Genomic DNA, 21,831 nt, shown 5'->3' with positions numbered 1-21,831 from the left:
TTACTTGATCACTGGCTGATTTTTTTTCCTTTTTAGAAGGAACAACTGTTAGATTCATCTACCCATAGACGAGCTGCAACTTTCCAAGGATTTTACCATTCCAGGGGAAACTGTGAGTGAGCGACATCTAAGGGTAGGTTTTGTACTTATTTATGCTCATACTGAGTGATAGCTTTTAATAAGAATCAACATAAAAAAAAGTACAGTAGAACCTCGGTTATCTGGGCTCCTCAGGACCAGGGTGATTTTGGATTAAAAAATTTTCTGGATTGTGAATCCAGTTTGTTTTCATATTTTAAGCACTTTGATTTATATTATCCTTTGATAGAACATTAATAAAGCAGTATACAGGGTGCATAGCAAATAAAGGGGGGGGGGCATTTTACTGGTGCACCGTTGATCCTAGAGGCATACTTCCAGTTAGAGAAAGTATCCAAATAATGTGTAGTACTCAGATATGTCATTCATGTTTCAAGGGGCTGTACAGTTATTTAAGTGTACAAATATAAGTACACAAACAAACCTGTCTTCCTATTAGAAAGTTGTTGTCCCAGTTTCTCCTGATGCCATCAAAAACATTCAATGTTTCTAAGTGCAATATTCACTGATGTATTCAAATTCGAAAGTTGGGAGAAAAAACAGCTCTAAATACAGAAAAACCGTTTTACCCACATTTCATACTTTTTTCCCCAGCTTTCCTTGGTTTTTTTTGAATTCCAATTATCTCAGCCAATATTGCACTTAGAAACATAACATTTTCTTTGTTGACATCAGAGAGAGACAGGATAATCACTTTCAAATTGAGTTGAGGGGTACACGAGGACTTTCTAAAAAGTTTTTTTTAAATTTTAATAACTGTGCAACCCCTTGCAACATGAATGACATATCTGAATACTACACGTTATTTGGAAACTTTTTCTAACTGGAAGTATACCTCTAGGATCAATGGTTCACCAGTAAAATGCCATATCCTGTGTTTGCTATGCACACTGTATTTGCATATAATCAATAATTCGATGTTGAACCATAAATTACGGTCTTAACAAAGCATATTGTTCATACTTCCGTTATCTGCATGTTATTTTATACTGATATATACTAGACATATCCAGTGGTTCCCTAGCCCAGTGGTGTGCCAACTTTTTGAAGCGTGACCTTTTGACCAAAAAATTTATCAGCAATAATCTTTATATGCTGACCATATGTCCCGAAAAACCGAGACATTCAGATTTTTTGTCAGTAAATGTGTGTCTGCTTCTTTTGTTAAATGCGAGAAAGGATTTAAAATATGTTATTGATGAACATTAAACAGAAATCTCAGAAATCTTGATGTCAAGTTTGAAATGTTGTAAATTTTAGTTCACGCAATTCTTGAAAATATTTATAACACTAGTCTGCATGATATCAGATGATTGAAAACTAATAACAGTCCTTAGCTCACTTTTTAATGCTGATTACAGAGCTGTTCTTAGTTTTTTTCTATCACCTACAGTTCATTCGCAATCAACCCAAGTTGATTTTGAAGATTCATCTCTAAGAGCATTATGTGTTTGTCACACATAACATAGTTGCACTTTTGGATACTTGCTAACCTATCGAACCACTTTTAGAACACAGTCTGATTGGCGAGAATTAATTGGCAAGAGTCCAAAAAGTAACATTAAATTTGTCAGACTCGCATTTCCAGTTTATTTCTTTTTGTTTGCATTTCCTCAAGTTGTTCTCAATTTTTGTCTTGTTTTACAATGTCTACACGCAAGTGTGTGAACAGTCCTAATGTTTTCTGTTACATTTGCTGAAATTTTGTAGTGCTCAAGAACGAATATAACAGACTTTGTGAAGAAAGCTTACTCAATGCTGTCTTAACGCATGGGCCCACCCGGGCACCTCACGAGGATAGGGGCCTCAGAAAGATGAGTAGTTAAATTTTTCTAAGGTGGGACCTCAGAAAAATCACTTGGCCAGGGGGGCCCATGATGTTCTTAAGACAACCCTGAGCTTACTATACTTATTTAAAAATAAAACTAGGTGATCAGGATAAGGCATGGATGCCAAAGAAAGTTTGCTGCTATTGTGTTGAAAGGTTAAGTTATGGATAAAAGGAAAGAAAACGTGCATGCAATTCCGAGGGAGCCTAAAGACCACCTTAATGACTTTTACTTCTGCTTAATTAATGTGCAAGGTGCAATGTAAAAAATAAGAACAAAATTGTGTATCCAAGCATTTCTTTAGCCATTAGGCCAGTTCCACATGGACAAGAAGTGCCTGCCCCTGTTCCTCCAGCTGCTTTAGAAAACGTGGCAGACGATACTGAATGTGGAACATGCTGCAATCTCAGAAAATGATAGTGATGATGTCTATGAGCCTGAAGATGACTTTAAATCACAACGGTTCTCCCAGAGTGAACTTAATGATCTACACTGGTGAAATAAATTAAGAGAATTTGCATATTTTATCGAATTTCATGAAAAGAACTGAACTGAATGTAAAACCATTGCTTCTAGACAAAAATACAAATCTTGTTGTACGTCAAATACGTAAGCGTACACGTGTGTGTAGGCGGAGCCAGTAGAGAAACAGGCTTTTATAAGCGCGCGTAAGTTAAGATGCATTTCGTTTACTAGCACACCTCGCCGAATTTCTTGGTGTTATTTTGCAGCAATCAGTTAATTTCAAATTGTAACAGTGAAAATGAGTAACCACCAACGTTTAGATGATGGAATGAGGTCGCGAATTGTGGTGAGGCTAGAAGCAGGCCAATCTCAAGTCCAGATTTGTAGAGAGTTCAATTTTACGCCCAACGTCATGTGTAACTTATGGAAACAGTTCCAGGATACCGGATCCATCGAGAGAAAGCCTGGACAAGGTCGTCCAAGAGCCACTACGGCCAGAGAAGATCGCCATTTGTCGATTATAGCGAGGCGTAACAGGAGTGCTACAGCTTCTCAGCTCTCTCGTGACTGGTATGCAGCCACAGGAACCCGTGTATCAAGGGTGACTGTTTCCAAAAGACTTCATGAGAGAGGGTTGTTTGCAAGAAGACCTGCTGTTTGCGTCCCGCTCACTTCTACGGACAGGAGAATCCATTTATCATGGTGCAGAGAGCATAGAGATTGGAGTATGGATCAATGGGCGACCGTTCTCTTCACTGATGAGTCCCGGTTCAGCCTAAGCACCGATTCTCGCCGTACGTTCATATGGAGAGAATCAGGGACCCGCTACCTACCCTCCAATGTCCACGAAATCGGCCATTATGGCAGAGGAGGTTCAATGGTCTGGGCAGGCATCATGTTGGATGGCCGCACACCTCTCCATGTCTTTGAAAGAGGCACTGTGACTGGTGTGAGGTATAGGGATGAGGTCTTGGAGCCCCATGTTCGACTTTTCAGGGGTGCAGTTGGCCCTGAGTTAATTTTAATGGACGATAACGCGAGGCCACATAGAGCTCTTCTGCTCGACGATTTTCTAGAGAGTGAGGATATTCGCCGGATGGATTGGCCAGCCAGATCTCCAGACCTTAACCCTATAGAGCATGTCTGGGACGCTCTGGGGAGGGCATTTGCAACCCGCAACCCCCCTCCGGGAATGAAAACAGCGTTGCTGAACAAGTGGGACCAATTGCCACAGGAAATGATAGACTGCCTTATTTCAAGTATGAAATCAGGCTGCGAGACCTGTATATCTGTAAGAGGGGACCATACCCCCCTATTAACCCATTTTTTTGTTTATTCTGCAACCGCTGTTTCATACCTTCCGACTCCAACGAGTGTTACGCACAATCATGTGTGTTTATTACAATTATTGAATGGTTATTTGTTTTGTATTGTATCAATGTATGTCCATATCAAATTTCATTAAAATCGGTACAGTAGTAGTTATCTAGAGATAACCGACCAAGTCTGCAAATTCTCTTAATTTCTTACACCAGTGGAGTACGTGATCTGAACTTGAATAAGGAATCTGCAGAACTACTTGGCTCCTGGTTTAAAAGCAAGAATCTTCTAGCACCAGGAACACATTTTTCTTGGTACACACACAAAGAAAACGAACTACTTCCTTTATTCTCAAAGAAATATTCATTGGTTTACTGCAATAACATAAACAAGTCAATGCACTTCTATGGCATTAAACATGACTCCTCCGAGAGTAGTCTCAAAGGCGTGTTACTGCCTAATGGGAAAGTATATGGGTCCATTCCTGTGGCCTATTTATTTCAAATGAAAGAGACATTCGAGAACATGAAGGAACTGTTAAGAAATATTCAGTATGCGAATACACAAATGGCTCATCTGTGGTGGCTTCAAACTTATAGGAATACTATTAGGGCAACAAGCTGGGTACACAAAAATGCTATGTGAGTGGAACAGTCGGGCAAAGTAAAAGCATTGGATTGTGAGAGTTTGGCCAAAGCGGAGAAATGTTTATTCCTGGGACTGAATATATCCTGCATGAACCGCTCGTAGAGACCCCCAAAAAATCTCGCTTATTGTTTGATGTTGAAGAGGGATGGAATTGATGAAGGAGGATCTGCAAGGAAGTCAAAAAGGAAAAAGTTTGTTAAATGGAACACTGTTTGCTTTTCGTTTTATTAAAGAATAGTCATGAAATTATTAGGACAATTCTTTACAGTATTTTTAAAGTGTGTAACCAAATACTTTGTATGAAATGGTGATTGATTTTTAACTACATTAGTTGAAATATTGAAAAGATGACTTCTTATTTTTTGTAAAAACCTGACGTGATGGACAAAAATGGACGTCATTTCTGGAATCAGCATCAAAAATTGATCCAGGAACACTGACTTTTAAGAAATCATCTGACAAAAAGTTTAAAAATGCAGACTAGAGAAAGTTGACAATAACTTGACTATTCTATTCAGTTAGATCACAGTTAATATAACAAACAATATTAGATCACAATTTTCATGTTGAATGTGAAAAGTAATGATAAAAGCATTATAATATTATTACAAAGTAACAGGTGATAGTTTTTATATTAAGGCTCTATTAGTTTGTATCACTAATAGTAAGTATTCGTTTTTTGTATTAGCCTTAAAACGTTCATAATCAACACTACGTTGAATACTCTTTTGAAAAAAATTGGCCATTTTAGAAAATTTGATATTTACGAAACCTGGTGATAAAAATGTGTGGTATCTAAAAATAAATATGTCTGTGAGAAAGAAGGCATTTATAAAAATGATATTTGCGGGGAGGAGGTAATGGGGAATACTGGGTTCAAAATGACAAAAACCAAGGTTTAGTCTATGACAATGAAAATTTCATCAGTGGTTTTTTTAGTAGATTATATGGTGGTATCATGATCTATTTACAAGAGTCACAAATGAAATCTTCCTATTCTGCCCCAAAACAGTCAAGATGCACCTATAAGCATCCAGATACACATCACATCCAGACCTCTCTTTCTATCTTCCTAAACTTTTCGTCTTGAAAAGATATTCTAGCCATACTCAGGTGATACTTATAATATCCATATTATTCAACACAGCAGGCATCTTCAACCCGTTACTCGTGAGCACCATGGTGCTCCCTGAAGTGCCCAGAGGGCTCAATGCTTGCATCCGATTTGTTGCTCACGATCACTTTCAAATTAAGCACCTTGTACAAATTGCATTCAAGGATTGTAATAACCCTGATTTCATACATTCGTATGTCAAACGTGCCGTAAGGGTGCTCTTTTGATGATAGGTACAGGCATTGATTGCGACTAGAATAAAGGTTGAAGACCTCTGCAACACACTATCTTTAAAAAAAAAAATTCTCATCAAACCGGGAAGATTTCTAGCAAAAAAATGAGCACAGCATAATAATGTGCAACTTTTGTGATGTGCATTTTACTTAGTTTCAAATTATTACACTTTTCCAATAATTAATACATACTTTAAAAACTTGCCTGCATAGGTTTCAGGAAGTAGGAAAACTTCTTCTCCTATAGCAGGCATGATGGTAGTGAGTAGTTCAAATGAGTGACACTGAATCTATAGCATCGTAGGGGCATTTTTGAACTTGTTTATCACTGTTCCTCTTGTCTACCAAATCTGAACGCTGAGAAAATAGCATTCCAGTATTCTTTGTTACCTAAGTATTATATTTTACTCTGCAATTCCTACATAGTTTTAGTTTGCAGTTCTAATTTGTTTTTAATGGGATATCTATTTTGGTAAGCATTCTTATAACTTAATTTTTACTTTATGTACTCTTTTTAATCAATTTTAGAAACTGTGGGCCAATATCTCTAGGAGATTCATCATGCAGTCGATAAAAAGACACAATTTTTTCATTCAGTCCAAGTCTATGGTGAATATATGAAATTTATTTATATTTTTTCTTTTTTAATAATTTTATGATTACTTGTATTTATGATAGATACCAAAGAAGAGAATGATTGAGTAATTTATGTTACAAAGATGAATACCTTTATGATACCATAAGAAGCATGATTTAGATATTTTTTTTTTTGTGACATTGATCATAGCCGGGTGTTCCTATTTACATTTGTGATTTAAGCTAAAATATTTTTTTTTCTTTTTCGATAGTTGAAATTTTAATGTTTTACATTGTTGAAAACCCTAAAGCAGAATGTTTTGTGTTGTTCTGCAATGACCCCTCGGCTGACTGGAAATGTTCAGTGGTGGAAATTCTCATAATAGTTCTGCACTATTAAGAAAAGCACAGGACTGTGTCACAGATTTTTGCATATTCTGCTTTGGGGGTTGAAAATAGTTTAACAGAATGAGATGAAACAAACAAAGGGATAGCAATATTGCCAGGGATGTTCCATTGAATCCAGCTGTAAACTCTATATGCAGGCTGACAGCTTGAAAGTTGATTTTGACCATCAGAAAACCCCCACTTAAGACAATTCACTGATTTTTTCCATCAATTCTCGACCCATTGATTGACCAATATTGTTTTAATCATTTTGTCAAGCTGAAGTTTTAGAAATGAATTCATAAGATGAGAGAGACTAATTAAATCAAGCTAATCAAGCTAAGTGGACACTACAGTATAGTCACAGATTACAGCATTATCATACGAGAAATCTATTCCCCCCCCCCCCTTTAGTCTTACAATTCTATCCATTTTCAAAGGTCTTTAGGTTGGCAGGTTGTTTTTACTATACTCCTCATTCATAATTTTATGCATTTAACCTGTTCTAGAATAATGTTACATAATCTGAAGTTTGTATTATACTTTTCCAACAATATTAAGATTCAATGCATACAAAATAGGCTCTTGCACTTTGTGTATTTTAAGAAATTTTAAATATTTTGATGTTTCCCTACAGATATATTTGGATCCACTTTCAAATATGAATCACTCAAAGTCTCTGCTGTCAGAATTTTTTATCACCTTTTTTGTGTGAAAATCTTACACTTTGACTTAGATGCCCCAATCATTGTAACACAGATAAATTTTCAATGCAACATCCAGGGTATAACAGAGTTTTGTGAGGGGCAAGCATGATTTTTAAACCATTTAGGACACCACTGGAATGTTCCAACACTCCTGTGATATTGGTATTGGTCACTTTTTGGCCTTGCAGTCTTGATCTGGCACCCCAAAGCAGAATATGCAGAAGTCAGAGAAATTTATGTTGCAGAACAATAAGTTCTACTGCAGAAAAATCTGGAAGAATTTTATGAAAATTTTAGAAAACCCTATTATGGTAATTTTTACTGCAGAACATTTCCAGTCAGCTGAGGGTTTGTTGCAGAACAATGCAAAACATTCTGCTTTGGAGACCTGGCATTCTGACTTTTTCCTATTCCCGGTGGGTGGGGGGGGGGGAGAATCATCTGAAGAAATCTCTTGCTCTTGAAGATAATGTTCAGCTTCTTTAAAAAGCCCCATGATAGAAAAAAAAACAAGCAAACCCTATATATAAACCCTACACTTGCCATCTAGACACCATGCTACTGAAGCTGTTCTGGGGGGGGGGGGGGGGGGTTGTCGTCTTGGAAGGCAGGTTTTATATTGGAAAGGATTACATTTCCTGCCTCTGCATTCATCATATATATATATGTTACTGCCAAAGTCCGAAGTTGGCCAGGTCAGTTGACATGGCCAATATCCGAAATTCGGGCTTTCACCGCCCCTCTCTCATATATCCCTATATTGATCCCTATGATTCAGGGTCATCGCAGTGTTGGCATATTTTTTTGTGATAATTATGACCATTTATAATTAGCCATACCAACCCTAATAATCAAAGGAATCTAAATATTGATATCTTATTGATCCATATTATAGGAATGTATAGGGATAGACTTATAGGCCTCAGTGAAAGGCCGGGGCCAGTCAGTTCATGAAGTGATCATCTTTGGGCTTTGGCTGTAACATATACTATATGTATAATCATCACTTTCCAGACTTATACATCTTAAAACTTGATGCTGATGCTTTCCCCCAGTTATTTTTAATGTATTTTTTAAGCAATATTTTCCCATGTATCTGTTGCATACATGCACAATAGCGTGCCTTTTGATTAAATCCCCATAAACTAATTTTTATAAATTAATATTTGTTATTATTTCTCATTTCATAACTTATTTTAATTATTTACTTTTTGACATGCTGTTTTTGTTAAATTCCTGCATGTTTACTATATAAGTTAAAAGGGAACGTGTGTGGAAGTAATAAATAAATTTTACTCCTTAGTATGAATCGGCTGAGAATGAAAAAGAAAGATTTTCACTTACTCCTGATGAGGCTATTTTGAGATGCGCTTTACAGCAATGTGACTTAGGTATGTTGGCTCTGTGAATTTGTTTTTCTGTGCATTAATTTCTGGCATATTAAAAATCATCAAATGATCGCAACTTAAATCAAAAGGAGGAGACAATGCATCCCACCTGGGTCCCCCTAATTTAGCGGTGCAGAGAGCCGAGATGTGTCCCCGACAAGATCCATTGAGGAAGTGACCTTTACATCCAATTACCACTAGCCTGCACATGAGCTAATCAGAGCAAAGCACATCCACACAAGCTAGCCAATACAACATCTGAAGAGGAATATAGTCATAGGAATGATAATAGACTCTATGATAATTGTAAAAATAGTAACTTTGAAAATAAAAGTGTTGATGAGTATGGTAACGAGAAGGATAAGAACTTAAACGAAAACATAGAATGTGAACAAATAATTACTCGCAAAGAAGTAGAGAATAATACTGAAAATAATGAAAATAATCTGAATGATAATGAAAGTGATTTTTACTTTGTAGTCAACAAAAGAGTTGTTAAAGAAACTAAAAAATATGGGAAACCTAAGCCAATAATTATTACAAAGGTTGAAAACTGGATTAAATTAGAATCAAACATAAATAATATTTGTAAACAGAAAGTGAAGGCAAGGCCTATGGGGAAAGACGTTAAAATATTTCTTGACTGCCCTCAAATACAAATACAACGCCACAACAGGCAAAATGCCCAACGAGGTGGCTGAGAAAAAGATGCCCATAAAAATATGGATGTTATATATTTCAAAAATACAGCAACCCAATTAAAAATGCAATTAACAAGAATTATAAATAATATATGCACATGATAAAATATTATACATTGCCCATAAAGAATACTTATGGTTGTCTTATTCTAAGTATGGATAGTTTCTCGATTTACCCCAACATGTTTATCGTATTTCTTTTTAAACGTGTCAATTGTGTAACAATTTGCTACCTCCGGGGGTAATCCTGTAATCATAGTAAGATTACAGGATTCTTGAAAGCTAATAAAATACAATACCACACTTATAGGAAACCAAACGAAGACACTATGAGGGTGGTATTAAAGGGACTACATATTACATGTGAAACTAAGCTTGTACAAGAAAAATTTGAAGAAATGGGACACGACATAATACAGGTAACTAGGCTAACAAGTTACAGGACAAAAAAACCAATAACTTATTTATTAGTTGAAATTAATAATAATAAGGACTTTGACAAAATATACAGCATCAAAACTTTATTCAGTTTTGATATAACTGTCGAGGCTTATAGAAGACGTGGTAGGCCAATAATGTGCTTTAAATGTCAGCGCTTTAACCATGGACAAAGTCAATGCATTAATAATGAACGCTGCACGAAATGTGGGGAGGGCCATTGGACCTACCCGTGTAGTAAAAGGAAGGAAGATGGACCTGGAAAATGTTGTAATTGTGGTGGATTGTATATATCTACTTGGTCTGGATGTCCAGCTCATCCAAAAAATGCCCATAAAGATGATATGAGATCAAATAGAATTATCACAAGACAGAATGTACAACAATTGACTAAAATACAACAAAAACATAAGCCACAAAATAATAATGGCAATAAAAAAGATTGGATAAGAAATAATAATGATATCAATTATCATAGACGCACATATGTACAAGCTGTGAGAAATAATAGAGATATTAATGAAGATTATCCCCTCAAATTTCTGATAGCAAGATATCTATTGAAAACATAGAAGAAAAGGAATCAAGACAAAATAAAAAACAAAAGACAATACAAATGCAAGAAATTTTAGCTACATTAATGAGATGCATGAATAAATTGTCAGAAATTGCACCAAAAACTGATATCGGTAAAATACAGGAATATATAGTAAACGCTATGATTCCTGATAATGAAAAAATTTAAAAGGATTTAAAAGAATTAAATATAAGAATACAAGGATTAAAATTTTTAAATAAACAACAATCTTAATGACACATATAAGAGATAAACCGTTAACAATTTTACAATGGAATGCTAATGGCATTTTTAATGACTTACCAGAATTGAGGGAACTTGTCTATGATAGAGATACAGACACAATTTGTGTTTCTGAAACTTTCCTTAAACCTGGGAAAAATGCAAAAATTGCTAATTTTAATTGTATACGGTTGGATAGAACAACTGGAAGAAAAGGTGGAGTAGCTATTTATTTAAACCGTAAATTACCTTTCACACAAATAAACTTACCTGGTGGAACTATTAAAGCAATAGCAGCAGAAGTTGCTATAAACAGGACTGTCAAAATAAGAATTGCTTCAGTTTACAGGCCTCCAGGCAACGAAATTGATAAAAATTTATTAGAAAAGATTTTTGATTCTAATATTCCTACAATATTAGTTGGAGATTTAAATTGCAAAAATAAATTCTGGGGTTCAAAGATTACAAATAAAAATGGAAGAAAATTTAAAACTTTCTGTGGTAGAAATAGAATAGATATGTTAGGTACCAGCGAACCTACCCATGTATGCCATATAATAATTTTTCTTCTGTTATTGATATAACACTTTTGAAAAATATAAATTTTAAAAGCTTATGCAATGACAGTATGTGCATATGCTTCTAAAAGTAATATGTATAAATTGCAGATTCTCCAAAATAAAATCTTAAAAAAATTGATTGGTGCACCCAAATATTTTAAAATTCTTGATTTACATACTGAATTGGATATTGAGTCTATGCATATGCAAAAAGAATTGCTTTAAATTTCTTTGATAAAATTGAAGACTCTAATATTGTACATTTGCAAACTATCTCACAGTATAATGAAAGAGAATTTCTTAAACATTCTAGACTAAAAAATCTTTTGGCTACACAATATCGTAAATAATTTTGATAAATATCAAAATTAAAATTCTGAATTGTAATATAATGCATTTAAAATGTATCTTGGTAATATAATTTTGTAAATATTGTAAATAGGCCCTGATAAGATTCCTTTTCACATGAATGCTTCTAATAGATGCCTTGGGCTTTCTTATCTAAAACAAAAACGAATGATGATGAGGGATAAGGTATGGTCACTGACGAGAGTTTGTTCAAATGTGAACTGATTTGGCTTACTAAAAGACAGCTACCACCAGTTTCAATGATTGTAATTAATAATCAAGCAATTATGCCATCTGAAGAAGTTAAATATCTAGGCATAACAAACATCATATTTTGACAGATATGAAAACTATATCAATGAAGCATGCTGCGAGGATGGCTCCCTGTACCAAGTGTACAAACGGTGTAAACCCAGAAATCCAACAATGGGTCTAATTCAAGGTCCAAATGGGATGGCGGCCTCAGACGAGGATAGGGTCGAGATATTCGCTTGAACAACAGTTCAGCCCAAATACGAATACACCAACGCACTATGTCAACATAAACAACATATTCTTCCCAAACAGTGGCCTTTCTCTAAAAAATAAAATGCTGCTTTATAAATCTGTAATAAGACCTGTCATCTCATATGCTGCCCCTGTGTGGGCCTTTGCAACCAAGAAAAATATACAAACATTACAAATTTTTGAAAACAAAAATTACAGAAAATTTACCAGAGCAGGCTGGTACGTGCGGAATATTGATATCCGCAGAGATCTACAAATTAATTCATTCTTGGATTACGTCAGGGAACTTGCAGAATCTCAATACGAAATTATTCGTAAATCGGAGCAGAGCCACCTATCAGAATTAGTAGAGTATGACCCCAGAGTCATATGGCGGTATGGACCTTGGTAAAGCGTACAGTGAAAATAGTGTATATAATGTATAAATTCCTTCTACTTCCATTTCTTCTTTTTATTTTTATTCTATTGTTTACAAAATTGTATTTCATATAAATCCAAGGAGGGAGGGGGGCGTTCCCAGGACCTTTAACAGCGATATTTCTTTGAATTGCAACTCTGACCGATAGGTGGCGACACCAGTTTTCATAAGAGATGGCTCGGCTACGAGCATGAAGACGAAACTAAAGTTTCGACCATACGAAAAGGACTTGAATATCACTCTCAGTGAGAAATTGTTGGACAACAAAACACTTATAATTACTTACTCTTATAATACTTTTATTTTACTTTTACGGCTCTCAAGAGGACCCCCTGAGGTTTTTTGTTTCGCATCAACATCGAGGAAATTTTTCCTCATTTTTCACGAATTTAACATCTTGGACCTGCTTCGTTTAATAAAAACATGAACATTACTGAGTGCATAACCATATCATGACTCTCTTTCAGCTCACAGCAATGGCATTTTACCTGCAAAAAATTTCGAAACCAAACTTTTAAATTTCAATTTTGTCAAACTTTTTCACACCACAAGTACACACACATACACGAACCAATACAGGCCACGTACTTCGTGGCCCGCAGCTAAGTCTGGTAGAACGGCCGTAAAAAATTGTGCCGCGGGACCAGTGAACCAAACTCTAGTTCAGTTCAGTACTATGTCAACAGAATCGACAGAGGTGTTGAAAGGTACTTCGCCTCAACATCCTTCGAGAGCGGCACGGCGTTGTACCCAACTGATGTCAACGAAGTAGAGAGTCTTATCAAAAAACTTCATAAAAATAAGGCGCCAGGATTTGACACCATCACCAACAGAGCTATATTAAAGAGCTCCTACCAAATATCATCCGCATGCTGACGGAGCTCTTCAACGAATTACTTCGTAATAGACACTACCCACAAATTTGGAAATTCGCAGTAATAATTCTCATTCCAAAAGCAGACCAGAACTTGATCATAACAACAAACTGGCGCCCAATCTCACTCCTCAGCTCCCTAGGTAAGCTGTTCGAGAGGGTGGTCATCAGAAGATTCCATGAGTATAACGAGTACCATAACATCATCATCCCGGAACAACACGGCTTCCGGGAAGGTCACTCAACTACTACGCAACTCCTGAGGGTCATTGAATACCTCCAACGGGCCAGATTTAACCAAAAAACAGTAGCACTAGCCCTATACGATCTCTCCAAAAGTTTCGACAAAGTTTGGCACAACGGGCTAGTGCATAAGCTCATTCGCATGAACTTGCCCAGGAGCCTGATCTCATTTACAAAAAATTATCTTGAAGGTAGAACCTTCAAAGTCAAAATCAACCAGGTACTATCATCCGCTCGCCCCATTACGGCTTCTATAGCCCAGGGAAGCGTTCTAGGCCCGGCACTTCATAACTATCATATGAATGACTTCCCAGTGAGCGATATATGCTTGACAGCCCTTTATGCAGATGATAGTGCTGTAGCAGAGTGCCATTGGTCTCCTTTGGGAGCATTGGATGCCCTTCAGGAGAATGCAAGACTAATAGAGGAATGGTGCACGAAAAGTCGAGCTCAACTCAACGCCAACACAACCATCTTTATGTGGATAACAGGCAAACTTGCCGCAAAATGCGGCTCTTGTAGTGAATGGAACCAGAATTCTGCTATCTGATACTGCGAAATATCTCGGAATTATCCTTGACAGACCGCTATCCCTGACCCCCCACTGCAAGGAGGCCGTCAGAAGAGCAATAATCGCCACAGAACTGACGAGGAGAATCTGCCAAAGCAGTATATTGCTCTCAGTCAAGAACAGAATAATTCTTTACAAACTTGTGATCAGGCCTACAATGACCTACGATGCGATAGCATGGTTCTACCACAGAGACCAAATAATTGTGAGGATAGAACGTGAACAAAATAAATATCTTAGGAAGATCCTCAGGGCCCCTTGGTTCCTGAGAAACAAATGCATCAGAAAGTATACGCAAGTCGAGACCGTATTTGACTTTGTTCAGAAAATTCTGAATCTGAGCAACTACGTAGGGTCTCGGATTACGATAGTAACCAGATCCTGTCTAGAAAGAGACCCAAAAACATTTTGAGCCTTCAAAGACCAAATGTTCCAGGACTTTAGAAGTCGCAAACGTATTTTGTAGACACAAACGACAGCTCACTTGACATAAAAACATATTGTATGAAAGCAAAGCGAAAGAGCAACAATAGGAGAGCACCAGAAAACAACAATAGGAGAACTCCAGTCAAATAATCATAATCCCCTGGTAAGAGAGGAGTATGAAAGAAAGGGGTAATCGATATCTTGGAGGCATACACCCCCCCCCCTTTCCCACGGTGTGACTATCCCTTTTTCCGTCCTTCTTTCATGAAAAAAAGTCATTCACTTTCTGCAAGCAGACAAATGCATACTAAATGCATCTGTTAATTTCTATTGCTAAATTCAATTGCTAATTTTTATTGCTAAATTCCATTGCTAATTTCTATTGCTAAATTCCATTGTTAAATGCTAAATTTCATTGCTAAATTCAATTTTTAAATAAATGCTGAATTTCATTGCTAAATTCTATGGCCAAACGCTGAATTTCTATTACTGATTTAAAAATTTTTCTCATCCCCGAAAACTTCACTTAAAGGAGGATAACTTCGAATTAAGGGGAAAAATTTTAAACTAAAAATACGGAAAAAGTTCTGGGACTGAGTGAAAACTACTAACTCATAACTGGCGATATGAAAATTCTGTGTGTAACTGGCGTCATCGTGCCATTTTGACCCCCAGCAAGTATTAAGTGACCTGCGACATATTTACATGTCAGGTAAGTGACCCCACGGCACATTTCTAGGCCACTTAAGTGTTCCTCAGTACATTTACAGATGGCAGCATATTACAGTGGTCCGAGGCACATTTCCAGCTTCCTTAAGTGACTCGCAGCACATTTCCGCACCACTTCAGCGACCCACGTCATATATCCAGATCACTTATTTGAGTTAATTTTTTTTTTTTGCCAGCGACACGGTTCCGAACCAATTAAGTGGCCCACACTTTACAAAAAGTTGAGCACCCTTGCTCTAAAGCAGGGGTTCTCAAACTGTGCACCGCGGCGCCCTGATGCACCTCCAACTTTTGTCAGGGTGCCACGGAGCAGTGTCCGGGTCATCGCAAGTAAACAAAGACGTATTTCTCGAAACAAAACATTCGTCATGAAATCAATAAATTCTACATTAAGAACCGATTAAATAATATAGTAAACCCCCCCCTCTCTTAACGGGCACTCCTCAGATGCGGACCCGTCTTTTAATAATTTGTCCTTGTATAATAAATATATATGCATTCCAGACCCCTGATTAACCGTCACCCCTCTTTTACGGACGATTTTTTTTTTTGTCCCGTCAGTGTCCGCAAAAGAGAGGTTTTACTGTATTTGTCAACCAGATTTATTTCTTGATATTAATTAGTAATTTTGTGCTTCTTTCATTCTTTTTCCTTGCTTTGAGCAGGAAGAAAATCTAAAGACTCTTGAGGGCTTTCCAAGCCGTTCTGGTGGAGATGTCCTTAGCAGAAGCTCAACTGGGAGCAGAGAGCAGTGGACGAAATTGAAGTATTCTTTTCTTCCGAACGAAAACAAAAATAACTTCGCGCTATTGGAACTTGTACTGAAATTGGAATAAAATATAGTGCAGAATAAAATTGATCGCTACTGCTTGTTTGTGCATACGTGTTCTCTTTACGAAATCGACTTCACAAAAAAAAAAAAAATGCATGTGTGTGTGTAAGCGTCCCTTCAAACCAATGACTGTGGGGGATTTATTACCGGATTAGTTGTGCCGAAAGTGTAGGATTACCTGACTGGAAAACTGAGGAAGGACGACTCCTGCGAGCACACTTGGTAACGGTGGTCATAGTGATGGACTCGCTTTGCGAAGTCCCGGTTTTCAACCACACTGGTTGTCTGCTGTAGTTGGTTTTCTGTGGCTCCCAACTTCGAGGAGTGAATGCGAGCTGGCCTCCTCGCAAAATAGTCTCGGCAGAACGAGTAACAGGCCTACAAACGGTACAAATATATGTACAAGGCCACAACAGGTAAAATGCCCAACGTGGTGGCTGAGAAAAAGATGCCCATAAAAATATGGATATCATATATTTCAAAAATACAGCAACCCAATTAAAAATGTAATTAATAAAAATTATAAACAATATATACACGTGATAAAATATTATGCAATGCCCATAAAGAATACTTATGGTTGTCTTATTCTAACTATGGATAGTTTCCCGATTTACCCCAACATGTTTATCATATATCTCTTTAAACGTGTCAATTGTTACAATTTACTACCTCCGGGGGTAAGCTATTCCAGTTATTAACAACCCTATTAGAAAAAAATTACCCTGTGACACCATAACTTCGCATTGTCCCTTACCAATCGATACTGGTGTCCCCTTGTAAAAGCAGTCGATTGGCGGTGTACTAAAAGTTCGTGGTCCATCCTATCTATCCCGTTGAAAATTTTGAACACTTCGATCATATCTCCTCGACACCTGCGTTCATCCAATGTAAATTAGCTGTCACGGTCTCCAGTCGCCAGATTTCTTTTGTACCAGATGGAGTGGACTGGACCAACTGCTCTTCGAAGGCTGACAAAGTCCTTGTTGCATCATAAACTCGAACTCTTTTCGCGCGACTTTCAACTTTTCCGTGGAAAGCCGTCGAGGTCGGGCAAAAACTGGTGGACCTGTAGTCTCAATGAAGTGCTTGATATTGTGCTCTTTAATTTACTTATTTTGGATGTGTGGACGGATAATATCAGGAAACTCTTTGACTACATCCCGATATGGCGATGGTAATTGGTCGATACTGTTCAAGAGAAAAGATGGAGCTGCGATGTCTCTCGCAATGGAACAAGTAGCGGATAGCAGGGTTGTTCCATCGATGAGGCGATGATGCTTGCTATCGACTAACAGGTTGAAATGCGATAGAAAATCTACACCAATAATTGGTCGGGTTACATCAGCTATAATGAATGGCCAAGCAAATGTCCTTCGGCGGTTCAAATTCAATGTTAGAAGTTTGGTACCGTAAGTTGAGATAGGAGAACCATTGGCGGCTGTAAGAATCAACTTCTCGGGTATCTTGTGGGTATTGACGACAGTTCGCTGTTCGTTGTTAGTTTTCCGCTGAGGTTTTGAAGGAGCAGGGCTGTTGACATTTCTTAGCCTGAGCTCCGAAATTGGTGTGGTAGAAGCATAAGCCATCTTCAGCTTGTTGGTATTGGGCTCGGCTGTGGAATCGTGAGCGAGAATACCGTGCGCGATGACGGAATCGAGGTCTAGGCTGTCGCTGTGAAGTGTGAATAGCGGCCTTCAGCTCACTCAACTCTTTGGTCAGAGCTGCGACTTGTTGCTCCAGTGATAGGCTGATCGCGTTCTCAAGTCGACCGGATGCTGAACAGATATTTGGAATGGCCAACTCAGCGATTTTATCTGCCATCGAAGCGAGTTGTTGAAGACCTTCGCTCGAAGCAGCTAGTATAGCTTGGACGTTAACCACAACGATTTCAGCACGTCATCACTGAAGTTACGTCCGGCAAGCTCACGCATTCGGGCAAGCAGATGCGATGGTTTTTGATCTCCTAGTTCTAAACCTTGCAGTAGCGTACGAATTTTTGATGATTCGCTCTCCGCGTAAATCTGAATCAAACGTGTCTTCAGCGCGTCGTATTTATTCTGCTGGGGAGGTTCTAGAACTAAATCTTGGATTGTCGATAAAATATCGGCATCGATACCAGCAATAGTGTGGCGCTTAGAAATAATTTTTCCCCCACCCGACTTGTACGACAAATCAGAGCAAATCTAATTGACAAGCCCAACACTTTCATCTCATGGACCAGGGCCCATGTGGGTAATCAAGGGAATGAATTAGCAGACGCACTTGCTAAAACAGCTACTTCATCAGAAAATATGAACTCTGATGTTTTTCCTCCCTGGTCTCATGCCAAACACAAGATACTTTGTGTAGCGAAAGAAACTTGGCAGTCCAGATGGATTGATGGTGAACAACGGGGCAGAAAGGTCTTCCAAATCATAAATAAGACCAAAATCTTCAACCAACCATGGATTAGAGAAAGGACAATCCTATATAGTGAGCATGGCCCTGTTCCGTATTACCTAAGGAGATTTAATATATTTAAAAATAAATTATGTGCTTGTGGGGAAATCGGAACATTTCCTCACTATATTTGGTCGTGTCCAAGCACTGCATCCTACCATCAGCCCCCGATTAATCTAAAACATTTCCACGTCTGGAAACGTCAAGTAATAAAAACTAAAAACTGGGCTGACATCATTAAACTTATCAACTTTCTAGAGGAAAAATCTGTCGTTACTGCACAGCAAAAATGAAGATCTCTTTGAATCTGATGAGAGTGGTGAAGACATCCCTGTCTTCACCATGGTGACTAGATCGATGGCCAGATCAGCATCGACACCCCAAATCTAATGACTACGCTGAAATTGTAAAAATGTGTTCACATTTTTTTCCTTCTCTCGGACTGTGACGTGCATTGTGCTTACCACAGATGTTTAACTTTTACTGTTTTTTGTGTTTCCCATAGTGATTTAACTGATGTTTATTTTCTATTCCTCATATACATATGTACTTGAACGGACTGTGACGTGCATTGTGCTTACCACAGATGCTTAAGATTTGAATATTTCTTGTGCTTACCATATTTGCATTTTCGTGTTCTTCATATTTGCATTTTCGTGTTCTTCATATTTGCATTTTCGTGTTCTTCATATTTGCATTTCTGTTGTTCCCCGTTTTTTTTTTTGTTTTTTTTTTCTTTCGGACTGTGACCTGCATTGTGCTTACCACAGATGTTTATTTTTCATTGTTCTGTGTTTTCCAGTGTTATATAACTGATATATAGTATATATAACTGATGTTTTCCCCCACCCTTTTCATACATACTGAACTGTGACGTGCATTGTGCTTCCACAAATGTTTAATTTTCACATTATTTTGTAAATTACTATATATATTTTAAGTCCCCCCCCCCCCCATGTACTTTGAAAAAGTGTTCTAATGTTTGATCGGGTAGGGTGGATGGATTTGATGGGCTGGGGAAGGTGTTGCTACTTTTCCAACAGATACCCTTTACGTTAGAGGTTCCGTAAGGAATATTAACGTGGGTATCTGTCTGGTAGTTCAAGTTCAAGCAATAGTGTGGTTGAACTTCGTAGCATCGGCAGTTATCGCTGCGATCGAGAATTGTGCTTCTAGTTGGATAAACCACAAGTTTGGATTGTTTCTCCAAAATGGAGGCGGCTTTATAGCGACGCGATCGACATTCGGCGGATTGTCTATTTGGAACGGATGAAACGATTACTCGCTTACCTTGAAAAGCTTGCTGTTCGAAATCACGTCCGGCGTCACCAGTTTAGGCTCCCGTGTAGGGCACTGGTGTGTAGGCGCCTATTTGTAGGACCGGTTGTTGGGCTCCATTATTAAAGATAATAACAATCAGAAGGTTTTAAATAATACATGTTTAATTTGGTACGGACACATAGAAATGAAGGACATCACATAGCAATGGTTGCTTGCCGACTGTGCAAGAAAAACATTCGATTTTTTATCACAACTTGCGTTGCTAGGTAACAATCATTCCAGAGAAGTGCGACGTCTTCATTTTTCCGACATCGGCGAAAGCTCAAGTAGAGGTCGCTACAACTTAAATAATCTGAGAATGTGCCGTGGGTAACTTGAGTGATGTAGAACTGCACTGGGGGCCACTTAAGTGCTCTAAAACTACATCACATGTCACTCAAGGGATCTCTAAATGTGTCACGGATCGCTTAGGTGTTCTAGAACTGTGTCTCGAGTCATTTAAGTGATCTGAAAATGTGCCACGGGCCGCTTAAATGTTCTGGAATTGTACCACGGGACACTTAAGCGATCTGTAAATGTTTCCGCTTAGTTCATTTTTACAAAATTAGGTTTGATAAAAGCAGGCAGCATCAGATAACCCTTCGGGGCCATATTTGGTCCGCCGGCCAAGAGCCTTTATGCGATTTATCATTATATGGCTTGGAGGGTGGGTCGCAATGAACTTATTAAAGATAAATTTTGAGTTCACAGCCTTCAAATAACATTGAAATTAACAGAAATTTATTATAGTGACATATAAAGGTATTTTCTTCCGAAATTTGAATTAAAAAAATATTTTTTTTCATTAAAAAATTTTTTTTGATCGAGGGAGGAGGGGCCCGAGCCCCCTATGCCCCCCCTTCCTTTGTGTACACCTCTGATCCCACCAATATGCGTTAGGATTCAGAGGGGCAGAGCTGATGACGAAATTTTGCTGACAAAGTGCGGGGGGGGGGGGTCAGAGTTTTGCTTACGTAATACTTGAACGGCCCCTTATGAGAAGGCAGTTTCATTAGCGATATAATTTTTTTTTTTCATTTTTATTTCGTTAGTGTGGAGTCCCTCAACGATTGGGACCTCGTCGCCACCCCCTAAGACAGCTCTGTTGGAGCATTTCTGCTATGCGATCGTCAAAGATCGACCCCATTTCCTTGAACTCGCAACGTGGGCCAAGAACCAGAAAGATCCCTACCAGTGCACACCACTGACGAGTATTCATATAAAGATTTTCATTTAATCGATGTAATCTTTAATTCTTATCTGGTAAAATAATAATCCTAGAAAATGACTTTCACGACAGCAGTACTCGCGGGAAACTGAACTGTTCAAGCCTCAGGGGCGTTTCTAGATGATATTAATTCCCGCAGCCTGGTTCACCGCAATAATTCCAAACACGACTCCCTCAGTTTCTACGCTTTCGCCCGCCAGTTAGTTTATTTCCCACTTAACGAGCGGCGTGACATCCTTGGAAGATTTTGCACGGAAGGAGCATCCAACTCAAACTATAACCATTTGTGCAATGAGACTCACACAAAGGCCAATGAAGGTGATCTTTGACGGTATGCTCTATATTCTACCATGTCTTATATAGGTAAGGTATTTTTTCATTGTTGGAATTCTACAATATCGAAGTAGACAATGATTTTCTAATTTTCCATTGTCGCATTAGTGATAACAGTGAAATAACAAAATATTTGATGACTCATTACACTAGACTTGTAACACGCCCATAACCCTAGTGTTTCCCAAAGTGTGCATCACGGCTCCTGGGAGCATCACAAAAGTCCATCAAGAGCGTCACATCGAACCAAGGAAATTGATGTAAACTTACATATTAATGATTAAGAATTAAAAATT

At 37.9% G+C, this 21,831-nt stretch overlaps 1 long non-coding RNA gene across 2 annotated transcripts in view; it reads left to right on the top strand.

The window, feature by feature from the left end:
* LOC149079817 (uncharacterized) overlaps positions 1-16,248 on the top strand; it is a 28,015-nt gene extending 11,767 nt beyond the window's left edge. For both annotated transcript variants that reach the window (XR_016193684.1, XR_016193685.1), the window contains 4 exons: positions 37-133; positions 6,237-6,317; positions 8,682-8,769; positions 16,046-16,248. This is a non-coding gene — a long non-coding RNA (uncharacterized LOC149079817). The remainder of the gene's footprint in view (positions 1-36; positions 134-6,236; positions 6,318-8,681; positions 8,770-16,045) is intronic.
* The last annotated feature ends 5,583 nt before the right edge of the window (positions 16,249-21,831 follow it).

This window comes from Pholcus phalangioides, unplaced genomic scaffold (assembly GCF_987345545.1).
Source record: "Pholcus phalangioides strain wild (caught in Gottingen) unplaced genomic scaffold, Ppha-v1.0 ptg000012l_1, whole genome shotgun sequence".
Lineage (NCBI taxonomy): Eukaryota > Metazoa > Arthropoda > Arachnida > Araneae > Pholcidae > Pholcus > Pholcus phalangioides.
Note: the sequence above shows the minus strand (reverse complement) of the source record. Positions and strands in the feature narration are given on the sequence as shown.